Below are 12,573 nucleotides of genomic sequence, written 5' to 3'. Positions count from 1 at the left end.
GCAGGTGCTTCAGAGGCAAGATGAGAAAGTAGCCTTTCACTTACAGTTTTTTTTTCACAACTGACTTGGCTCTGGTGCACGTATAGGAGGTAAGAGGAAAAAATGATGAAATGACCTATTAATAAAAACCACACTTCCCCCACGATTTTTTATATGAAATCAAGACACGGTAGACATGTTTCTACGAAGTAATACTTGACCACCGAATAACCTTCCATTAATTAGAAAGAAGGCATTAGTTTATGTCAAATGCAAATGGAAATGTACGTGTGTATAAGCACTGTGGAGAAAAGAAGAGATCTGTTCAGTGTGAGCTTGGAGCTAGACTTTCTGGCCCTTATTTTTACAGGAAGATTAAATCCTCTTTGCCATATATGTGTGTATATTGTCTATGAGATGGACGGACAGATCGGTGGACAGGTATAGGTATATAATAGCTAGCTAGATGGCCCTGCCTCCTCTCACCAGCTGCAGCGCTGGGCAGAGTGGCCTCAACACCTTGCCTAGGCAACAGAGCAGAGCTTGCCCTGGTGGTGTAGGTGTGGGCAAGCCGACCAGAGGCAAGGAGAGCAGGAGAAACAGCTCTGCCCCTTGCTGCCCACTAGGGGGGCTCATCTTGGTGTTGAAGATGAGGAAAAACTGGGGGGCTGACAAACCCATCAACCACCAGACCCAGAACTAACCAGCCTATAAACCACCCAGAGCCAGGTCTACGAGTTGACCCATCCCATCATCCACCCATCTATGATCTGCTGGAGCACATGAAGGGGCCAGCCCTGCAGACCCAAATTTGCAGGATCTCTATGATACAGGACAACATCAGGATATCCAAGAGGAGCCCTAGTGTGGGCCCAGTATTGATGATGCAGCAAAACCAGAGACCTCAAAACCAGACCAATTCATTGCAATGGACACTCGCGAGTAACGATATATGAACTCAGGGATCGTGTGTCCCACTCCGTCATGCTACAGCTTCCACAGTGAGAGTTTTCTTCTTTTCTTCTTTTAAATTTTATGTTTTATCCTGGAGGGGGATGGTTTGCAAGGGTAGAGAGTGGTTGATTGAAACGCATGATGATCCACGAAGGATCAAGAAAAAGTTAAGTTTGGAAACAACAATCAGCTAGCTAGAACTGTATCCAGCGGCATTGGGCAGTGTTTGAGGACTCTTCTTTCGTACCATATTGCAGAAACTCAAGAACTTTGCATACGGTGTCTTCTTTTCACCCTATGTGGATGTTAACTTCTACCTCATTTTGTAAGCCCCAAACCAAGACTGTGTTACTGTGTTGCCTAACGTCACACAACTAGGAAGAGGTAGAAGAAAGATTTATACCATGTCCTGTTGGTTGCTGAACCATATGCTCTTTCCAACATGTGTTTTGTCTCGTGAGATATAGATGAAATAAACCTTAAAGGTTAGATCCATGTATCTCAACCACACGTATGCATTTTGATACATTATTCTGTGTGCACACATGTGTACTGCATGTGGGGAACTCTGGGATGTATGCACAAAAATAAGTCCAGTGTTTTGCTCTGAAGCAGACTGCGGTGAGACAGAAGTGTTCTTCTAAGGCAGCGCTCCCTTAGTGATGCCGTCAAAGCGCTCTGGATGCTGACGTGGTACCCACCAGGCTGGGGGTGCCTCCTGAGGAGGACACTGTATGTCATAAAGGAGGGCCAGGGATCATGACCTAGAGATAAATTGTGTGTTACTGTAAGACAAGGTGGACAGTGTGCTGAAGAAGGGGAGGGAAAGTGGAAAGAAACCCACTGGATCACATCTTCCATAAGGTGGTCAGACAGTCGGGAAGGGGTTACGTTGTGGAAGATTGCTAGTAGCAGTTTAACAAATGAATGGCCGGGGAGAGGGACTCCGGTTTGGGAGAGGAAGAAAAGCCATCCCTGTGGGAAGTGGCTTAGATGGTTTGCAGCAATGGTGTCAAGACTGCCACATGGAAGCCAGCTTGGTGGTGATGGCACAGGGAGAGAAGGAACGGGGAGGACAGCATGGCCTTTGCTGAGGATGGTGGCGGCCATCGACGCAGGTGCAGGCACAGACCAAAGAAGGGGTCCTGGGAGGGGAGAGGAGCCTGCAGTGTTCCCTGTGGAGAAAACAGCTGTGTTGATACTCTTTGGTCCTCTGCTGACCTGAAAGGATCTGAGCTCACAAAGGGCACATACTCTGTTCCAGCTGATATTGTGGGATGTTCAGAACCGCTCTCTAATGCCTGGTATACAGGAGCTGAGAGGATTGGGTGATTTGGGGAGCGTATCTGAGTTGCTTGAGAGAAACCCTCAACTCCAAGTCAGGGAGTTCCCCAGAGACACAGGTGGGAAAGTCCCCTTTCCTTTTTGAGAATAGTGAAACTTCAAAATCATGGGGGATTCCTAACCTGTAAAGCCCAGGATGCAGCCTGACATCCAGCCAGCTGAGTTAGGAAGGCTCCAACACAGGCTGCTCTATCCCTCTCCACTACTGGAAATAGTAGTTGCCTCAACTTTAATGCTACTGAACACCTGGCATGCTGTCACTAGAGGGCGCCAAGTGCCCGTAAAATATCTAGGCACCGGAGCAGGACCTGTCTTTAATTTCTAATGGCAAAATTGGAAACTTAAAAGGACTCTTAAAAGGTGACTCCCCCAGCTCTATCCATAGTGGCTCCCCTTCTGCTGCTGAAGGAAAGGAGTACCCCAGTTGTCCTCTGGATCTAGGAAGTTGGAGACTAGAAGACCCTATGCTTTTCACAAGATCACAAGACTACTTATTACTTTTGCAGTTGTTTTCCTGACTCTTCTTATGGACTCATCTAATGTGTGTGTTGATTTTATTATTGATATTGTTGTTATTATTATTATTATTATTATTATTATTCAACAGGAAGAAGGAATTTCAGTTGAGAAAAATGTCTCCATAAGATTGGCTTGTAAGCAAACCTACAAAGCATTGTCTTAATTAATGACTGACAGGAGAGGGCCCAGCTCCAGGTGGGCAGTGCTACACCTAGGCTGGTGTCCTGGGTTGTGTAAGAATGGGGGCCGAGCAAGCCATGTCGAGCATGTCAGTGAGTCGTGCTCCTCCATGGTCTCTGCTTCCATTCCTGGCTTGAGTTTCCGCCCTGGCTTCCCTTCATGAAGAGCCGTATTAAGCTGTAGGATGGAATAGACCCTGTCCCCGCCACATCGCTATTTGGTCATAGTATTTATCAGTGATAGGAAGCAAACTAGGGCAGTATATAAAGCTGCCACAGGTTGTTTTTCAAATTTGTTTCCTGTTCTGCAACAATAGTTGGAATCTATAGTTATTCTCTATATGACAGAACTGGGAAATATAGCATGTAGAGTGTCCGTAGGCCTCTGTGGAGCCTGTGAGTTACACTGTTCTACAGTGGGGAAAGAATAGGTGCTCAGACAGCAGCTTAGGCTGCTGTCTGTGTGGCGCTGTGCAGACGCAGATACCCCGAGGAAGCAGCATGTGCTCCGGCTCCCATGGCTTTGCCAGAGACAATGGAACTCTGTGCCAGCCGTGCTTGGGTTTACGCATGCAGAAACTGGACTCACCGTTGCCTATCTGTGATATTTTCTTAGTCCCTATTCTTTATCCAATAAAAAATAAGTAAATAAATAGGGAAAGAATGGGAAGTTTAAAAAAGAAAAAGAAAAAAGTGAACATTCACAGCAGAAGAGATCGAGGCAGGTAGACCATGAGTTCAAGACCAGCAGGGGCAATTCAGCTAGAGTCCAGCTCAAAATGAAAACAAAGTTATAAATTCCACCCGCCTTTGGAATCTATGCTCCTCCTCTAGGGCTGAGGAAATGAGTTGAGGGGGAGGGGTCCCTGTGTGGAAGAAGACTGGCTGAAGACAACTGGATGTTGCATCGTTTGAAGTTACCATGTGCCTGCACTGGACCAAGGTTTGTGGACGGAGCAGAACTCTATTCCTGATTTTAGAAGGAAAAAATAGGGCTACACTTAACTTCAAGGTTTAGTCAAGGTCATGATACTCACTGTAAGCAGCAATGGGATAAAGAATGACAGTCACCAACAGCAGTGACATGGCCCTTATTATAACCAATATCACCTTTTCTGACACGGCCCTGCTAGCCCTGTATAGGACAGAGTACCATACCCATATTGCAGACTAGAAGCCTGAGCTTGGGATAGGTTACCCTTCCCCAAGAGCAAACTCACCTTCTCCTTGCTTCTTTCAGCCTTATTCCCAGAACCCCTGGTTCTTTCTAGCAAAATCTGACAAAATAGTTTACTTGTATAGCATGGAAAAATGTACTAAATGATTTACCAACCAGAGCTCTCCCAGAGGGTGTCTGGCAAAACAATGGTCCTATGCTTCTTTTTACTTCTTTCAATCATATTTAGAAAGTTTAAAATGTTCTATCTTCCCTGGAGAAGATCGATCTATCTAATCTATATCTATCTATCTATCTATCTATCTATCTATCTATCTATCTATCTATCTATCACTCAATCATCTATCAATCGTCTATCTATCTATCTATCTATCTATCTATCTATCACTCAATCATCTATCAATCGTCTATCTATCTATCTATCATCTATCTATCTATCGTCTGTCTGTCTGTCTGTCTGTCTATCTATCTATATCATTTGTTGCATCCTGACTGCAGTTTCCCCTCTCTCCTCTCCTCACAGTCCCTCACCTCAGCCCCCCCCCCCTTCCTCAGAGTCACTCCTCCTCCTTCCCGTCAGAAAAGGGCAGGCCTCCCAGGAATATTAACCAAACTTGGCATATCAACTTATAATAAGATTAGACACATCCCATTATATTAAGGTAGCCCACTAAGAAGAAAAGGGTCCCAAAAGTCAGAGACAGATCTCGCTCCCACTGTTAGGGGTCCTACAAGAACACCGAGCTGCGTAACCATTATATATATGCAGAGGTCCTTGGTTAGTCTCATAATGCTCCCTGGATGTGGGCTCAGTCTCTGTGAGCCCTATGAGCCCTGTGACCCCAGGTTAGTTGATTCTCTGAGTCATTTTCTTGTGTTGTCTATGATCCCTACGGCTCCTACAATCCTTACTCACTCTCTTCTTCAGGATTCCCTGAGCTATGCCTCATGTTTGGCTGTGGGCTCCCAGAGAGGTTCAAAAGAGCCAAGAAAGCCTGGATTAGTGATTCTAGACTGCCCTTCTCATTTTCACAACGCCTGTGTCCTAGTTCAGTCTGTAAAATAGGTGCATGTGTAAAGCATCTAGAATACCTTTTGGTAGTCAGTAGATTCTATATAGACAGACACCCAATGTCACACCTCCAGAACATTATGGGTTGGAATACAAGGTTGTGGGGACCTTATGTATGTAGACTCTCACCAGAGCATCCTGATGGGTGCATTAGTATTGTAGGCAAACCATAGGATTCAGGGACTCCCTATTACCTGGGTGTCCATATCACAGCTACACAGTTTACTAGTTGTGTGTCTTGGAGATGTTCCAAAAGGCCATAGTGTCCCCCATCTCTTATGTGCAGAGCCAAGAACTCAAGAGCCAGGAGTCGTGGTTTCTCATACGCCAGTAGGTATGGGGTGATAGACATAGGTGACAAGGACTACAGACTGAGGGAGAAGTTTGACTTGGGCCTGCTGAGCAGAAACTCGGCTTTCCTACATGCAAGTCTACAGGCAACATCAGATTCCCTCTGCAGGAAGCCATATGGTGCCCCTACATGAAGAACCATTGAGGACTGAGCCTATGGGTATGGAAATGGGTGCAGTGAGGGACATCTCCTATTCCACAGTCCTAGTTTGCTTTCCACTGCTATGAGAAACACCGTGATGGAAACAACTTGGGAAGAAAAGGATTATTGCATTTATAGGTTGTAGTCCATCATTGAGGAAAGCCAAGACAGGATCTTAAAGCAAAAGTCACAGACGAACACTACATGTTGGCTCCCTCGCAGGTTCTTGTTCTCATACAGCACAAGTTGACTGTCTGGGGGATAGTGCCACCTACAGTGGTCTGGTCCCTTCTACATCAACTAGCAATCGAGAAGATGTCCCCCAGGCTTCTTCTAAGTTAGTCTGACCTGTTTCCCCTGGAGTAGCTGACTCAGTCTACATAGGTCATAGTTTTACAGTATGCTTCTTGACTACTGGTCACAAGAACAGGATCTGAGTGGTGTCTTTGGCCTAGGGTAGAGATAGGGCATATCAAACTGTCCCTCAAAGAGGAGACAAAGGATTACTATCTGGCGGGAAGCTTTCTGGTTGATAAAGCCTTTTATGCCCCTCACATAGTTTATTCAAACGGGCCTGTCTACCACCTAGACAGGAAACACCCCCCAGGAACGCTGTCTGTTCCCAGAACTCCGAGAGAGAGGAAGAAGCCTGCTGGAGCATGTGAGTTGGCACAATGGTCTCTTTGGCCATTGTCCATTCTTACCGCTTGCGACAGTGCATGGTACAATGCTTTCTCTGGCCATGGTCAAGTCTTGCCCTGTCAGAACTCTTCCCTCTGCAATGGTCCCCTTAGCCATTGCCACAGTCACCCCTCCAGGAGACCCCCCCTCTACTCTGTAATATACCATACTCCATCTGTCTTTTACACGATTCTGCCAGAGTGCCGTCTGGATTTGTTCTATGGAATTTAAAAGGACCAAGGGACTGAGGAGAGATCACAGTAGATCTTGATAACAGTGCCCCATGCAAGCCTAGAGTCGGGAAGAACTGAGCTAGGCAGAGGAAGGGTGGGAAGGAGCTGACAGACGTCACAGAGGAACCTTGAGTAAGGGAAGGCTGGAATTCAGGATGTCATTTGGAAGGGTACAGGAAGTCTCTTCTCCAGCTATAGCTACTGCTGCACCTGGCAGGCACTTAGGCAGTCAAGGTTGTGGAGGTGGTGGTGGTGGGGTGATAGGTCAGCCCATGAGACCTAGTATCCACGTCACAAGTTGAAAAGAAAGGATGTGTCTCTGAGATGTGTGTGTGTGTGTGTGTTAAAGACAGAGACTGTATGCCCTACAGAGCATGCAGGGAGGGTAAGATTTTAATATATTGGACATATTGAGGACTTTGATGTCCTAAAATAGAGTACTTAATAAATTGCCTTTGCTACTTAAAAAAGTTTATTAAAAATGCTTCCATTGGGAGCATGCCAAGATTCTTTTTCAGATTAAGTCAATGGAAGGAATGAGTAAATAACACTTGGAAACCCCTTGTCTCAGAAGTGGGTGCTTAATAAATGTTCCTTCCCTTTCCTCGCTTTTCTTTGATTTAAAAACAAGAGTTGATATAAAACAAAGGCAGGCAAAAGCAGCACCAAATGGGGGAAGTGGGAGAAAAAAATAGAAAGTAAAGAAGTGGAAGAAGAAAACTCCCCCAGGAGTCTTTATGGCCAGGGATGGGGAGGGGCTTCTGGGCATCTACGTAGTGGCTACTGCAGTGGACTTTCCTGGTACTCCATAGTATATTTTCCAGGGAGTGTGGTCCAGCAGTGCGGGAGGTAATCTGAGTGAACTTTTTAGCTTATTCTCTAGATAGCACAGATCACATATCTTAAAGAAATAGATGCGTCAATCACATTTGAGAGTTCCTTTTGTGTTGGTTTCTTATCTCTCAGTGTTTGTTTAAAGGGACAAAAATGTGTCTTTAGCAGCAGTTGTGAAATGTACTTTTAGAAAATCAGACTGTGACCACACAGTTGGACCATGGGCTTCTCTGGAAGCCCTAAGGAATAAATAGGTCTCTTTGTAGGCTCAGCCAGCCTGGGCTGATTTGGTGTTGCTTCAGTCACTTCCCATTGGAGGGCATGAATTTTTCCTTTGCCTAGAAATACTAACTCCTGGGTTATCTGACGTGTGTGTGTGTGTGTGTGTGTGTGTGTGTGTGTGTGTGTGTGTGTGTTTTGTTTCTTGATAAGATTATATTATGAACGAGGTTGATTGGGTCTGTTGCAGTTGGGGAGACATTTTCATTTTATCTCATAAGCAAAGCCTACACTTCACTATCTCATAGACTCAGTATCACAGAGCTGGCTTGGCAAAGGTTAGCAAGCCTGGCAGAGCTAGGGAGAAGTGCTTAAACCCTAGGTTCCCTTCTCCAGGCAGTCTCCGGGCTGTTTGGATGATGGTAGTGAGGAGCTCAGCGATACAGTATGATACAGCATCCCTCAGCACAGCGCTGATGGTGACATGACAATGGGTTAGCATCCCTAGGACCAGGGACGTGTCAGCTGCTCAGGGCCATAGGAGAGCTCTGCACATTGTCCTTTGTTCCCGCACAGCCCCGAGACACAAAGAGAGCTCTGTTTTTTGTTAGTCGGCCTCTGCGGAGACTTCAGCTCTCTTCCTTGCCTGAAACCATTCCTGTGACCGGAAGGTGCTGAAAGAAACACATTCCAAGTAGTAAAAACAAGTGTCCAGGAAGGAACTTTCGTCGGCTTATGACAAATGAGAGATTCATGTTTTTCCACCTGCGTCTGGAATGGACTGGAGAGGAACAGCGCTGAGCTGGAAGCAGCTGCTAGCAGAAGCCCTGGACCAGGCACCCTGCTCTGAGCAGCACTCCTAGACTGCTGGGTGGCCATTATTGGGCCCCCCCCCATCTGCTCTATGTCCCTTCCTCCCAGCTGTCCTTGTCTCTGTCCTGATCACCCCTCTCCTTCCTTCCTTTTCTTTTATCTTTTCAGTCTTTGTTTGTCACACAGGATCTAGCTCATGTAGCCCAGGCTGACCGTGAATGTACCATGTAGTTGAGAATGCCCATTAATTTCTGACCCTTCCCCCTGTATCTCCTGAGTGCTGAGGTTCCAGCTGTGAGCTTCCAAGCCCAGTCTATTCCATGCTGGGAATCGGGCCCAGAGCTTTTCCCATGAAGGCAAGCACTCTCCAAACCAAGCACTACCCGAAGTCTCCATTCTTCTCTTTTCTTAGAACTCTGTTTTAGATGGGGTCTTGCTATGGAGACCACATTGGCTCTCAATTCATCATCTTCCCAGCTTAGCCTCTGTAGTTCTGAGAGCACCAGTGTGTACCACAGCTCCTGGCTAGCTTCCTTTCTTTACCATTCTTCCCCCAGTCTACTGAGAATTCCCACTACTTCTGCTGTTGTAAATCCTTCTGCCATCTGCCTGCTCAGCTCATCCCCTCTAGTTCTGTCTATGTGTGTGCTCACATCTTTGTAGCATGGCAACAATAGCAATATTGACTGCTGGTTACTCGGAGGGTTTCATGATCTCATTACGTCTCCAGCCAGCCTCTGAGGTTGAGATACATTAATCAGGAACAGGCTGATGGCTACAGAAAGCAGTTTCCGAGTTGCTATGAGGTTGTTTGTTTTGTGTTTTCTGTCAGGGATGCCTCATTGGGCAGCTTGTCAATGCAGGCTTCTAAGAGCCCTTTCCAGGATGGCTGAAACATTAAGTTGTGGTAATTTGAATGAGAATGACCCTCAGAGGCTCCTGTAGTTGAATGTTTGGTCTCCAGTTAGTGGAACTGTTTGAGAAAGATTCGGAGGTGTGGCCGCTTTGGAGGAGGTGTGTCCCTGGGGACTTTGGGGTTTCAAAAGTCCACACTAGGCCTAGTCTCAGTCTCTCTCTCTCTCTCTCTCTCTCTCTCTCTCTCTCTCTCTCGTATGTGTATGTGATTGTGTGTCTGTGCACCATGCATACCTGCCTGCCTTCCTGTCTCTCTTCTATTGCTCTTCCTGCCATGATGATAGTAGACTAATCAATTTTCTGAAACTATAATCAAGCCCACATTTTTTTAATAAAAGTTGCCTTGGCCATGATGTCTTTTCATAACAATAGAACAGTGACTGAGACATCAGTCTTTTGCATAGAGGGGACAAAACATGTAGCCAACTATCCGATGGAACCTATGACTGGTATCACTACATTTTACCCACACTTTATGACCCATAGTGTGATATATGGTCCCTCCTAGCTGTAAGGGAACCAGGAAGTGTGTTCAAGATGAAAACACAACTGTGTGGTGTGGGCAGTGTGGTCTCTACTACACCACTTTGTCATCATTTAGAGATGTGTGAATATCCTGTAATTGGCTAGTACTCCAGCCCTATACCTATGACTAGTTATGCTCTTAGCTTTGTATTCTTTCTTCTCTGTCTTCTAGAATAGTGGCTCCCTCTCTTGTGTTAATCCTCTACCACCTTTAGCAGACTTTGCCCCCAAGTTCATGACATCCTTGCACCTGTTAGAACTGTTACACCTGTCTGCCCCAGGGAAGAGAAATTCTCTTTCCTATCTGCGCCATCAGCAGATAACAGAGTGCCTGGGACACAGTGAGACTCAATAAAAGTTTTATGAATGAAGATTACTCTGGTGGTTTGTTAAGGGTACCCTGAGGTGTTTTGTAAGGGTTCATTTTATAGCGATCACCCCCCCCCCCCCATGTAGCTCTTCAACCAAGTGACAAGCCAGATCCTCTGAATTTGTCCGTTAGAAGCGATGGCAAGATGACCCAGTAAGAACTTTCTGTTATCACCCTTCTGTGTAAGGGCTGTGCACTGTGCCGGCTACTCACAGGTGAGACTGCCTGCATTGGAGTCAGTGAATTCAGCAGAGAAGGTGAAGGACACTGCGGAAGGAAAACAACCCCAGCCCTGACACCAGACGCACTAAAGAAGGTCAAAGCCCTTCCACTTCCACTGCCAAGAAATCCATCTCCATCCGGTCAGTTTTCCCCACCCACGGAGGGCAGCGAGAGTGTGGAGAGCAAGCATCCAGTCCATGTCTTCTTTGTCCCACCCAGATTTTATGGGTAATGACTTAAATGGATGAATGGCTGCCAGAGACTGGAGAAGGGAAGAGGATCCACAGACTCCACAGGAAGGGCCTGAGAGCAACCCTGTATATTACCAGCCAGCCTGTGGGTGTGAGTCCTGTGCCCTTCGTGCCGCAGCCCCACCCACAGGCTAGTAGTTCCCTGAGCACACACCTGCAGATGTCACGGTCCATGTAAACATGTAGTGTGCACAGCTGGCTTTACTTGAACAAACTTTTCAGGGCAACAGCCTTGGGGAAACGAATGAGAGGCTCCTGGCACCCAGGTTGACTTTGTAAAATCAAGAGAGAATGTATGGTGTTAGGAACTATTCCCAAGGGGAGCAAGAGGTGGGAGACAGGCTTATCCAGAAGAAAATGTGTGCAATCGAGTTCCAAAGTCGTCCCCTGGGTTGTTCAGTGAGCACGCCTCTCCTGAAGTCAGCAGAAGCTAGAAGAGGCAGCTGCTTCTTCAGTCACAAAGGCAGCAACTAAAAGACTTTCAAAGAAGAGAAGCATAAATAGAAAGTGTTATCTCTGAAGAAATAAAAATATTCCAGTAACTAATCCTAAGGATTGGATGTCTATGAGTTGCCTAACAAAGAATTTAGAATGGTTGTTTTCAAGGATGTCCAGTGCTACAAAGGAGTACAGACAACTTAAGGATACCACAAAGTAAATTAACAAAATTAGAAGTTCAATTAAAAGTTAGAACTTTTCAAGTATAAGTAAAATTCCTGATCTTGAATGGAAACATGTAATAAAAACTGTCAACAGCAAGACTTGATCAAGTGGGAAGAAATGACCTGTGAAAATGTCCCATCAGAGAAGAAAAAAGTAGAGAATAAATAGTCAAGAAAATTATTGTTAACATTGTAGGGGTTCATAAAGAGAAGATATAGGAAGATGGGAGAAAACTTCTTAAAAGACATAAGGTCTAAAAATTCAAATCTAAGGAAAGCTAAGATATTGAGATATACATGAAGTTCAAAGCTCACCAAATAATTTTAACCTAAAAGTTCACCAGTGAGAAGGTGTGGTGGCACACACCAGAAATCCATCCTTTCAGGAAGACTATGGCAGGAACACTATGAGGTCTAGGTCAGCCTAGGTAACATACCGAGACTGACTCAAAACCAACAGCAATAACAAAGGGCTCAGCAGGACGTATAAGAATGAAGCTGTCAAAATTCAAGGACAAATAGATTCTTAGAAGTCAAAAGAAGGAGGCTTATCTTGTAAAAGTGGTAAAAGAAAAAAATACAAATAAAGAAGAAACAAGCAAGAATAGTTTACTCACCAGAATAGTTACTCATCTGAAAATGACAGATAAACAAAAGATCACCGAGTTCATCGCTACTTGAGTCTTTACCAGACACGATGGAAGAAGCTCTTCAAACAGAAGTGAAAGGAAAGAAGTTAGCAATAATATGGAAACTATTGACCTAATAAAACTCTAATTCTGTAATGGTCTCTGTGGAGAGGTAAAAGTATAGAATTTTTACACATGATCCAGGTTAAGTTGCTGTCTATTTAATAAAGATGGTTATAGGGCTGGAGAGATAAGACAGCTGGTAAAGTGCTTGCCTTGTAAACACCAGGATCTAAGGGGCCAGATTTCTGACTAGCCCTTTCCAGTAGTGGAGTGGAGCAGGGATGGGTGGGTAGGTATTCTCGGGAAGGTTTCCTGGGGAGGCCGGATCATGGAGCTGTGGATCTGTGTGCAAGACTTGGAGGAGTGTGATATTCTCGTGGCCTTAAAGCATGGGTTCTCATCCTATGGTTGAAGGACCGTGTCACAGGAGTCTACTAAG

The sequence above is a fragment of the Myodes glareolus genome, chromosome 13, assembly GCF_982192425.1.
Source record: "Myodes glareolus chromosome 13, mMyoGla1.1, whole genome shotgun sequence".
NCBI classification, from domain to species: domain Eukaryota; kingdom Metazoa; phylum Chordata; class Mammalia; order Rodentia; family Cricetidae; genus Myodes; species Myodes glareolus.
Note: the sequence above shows the minus strand (reverse complement) of the source record.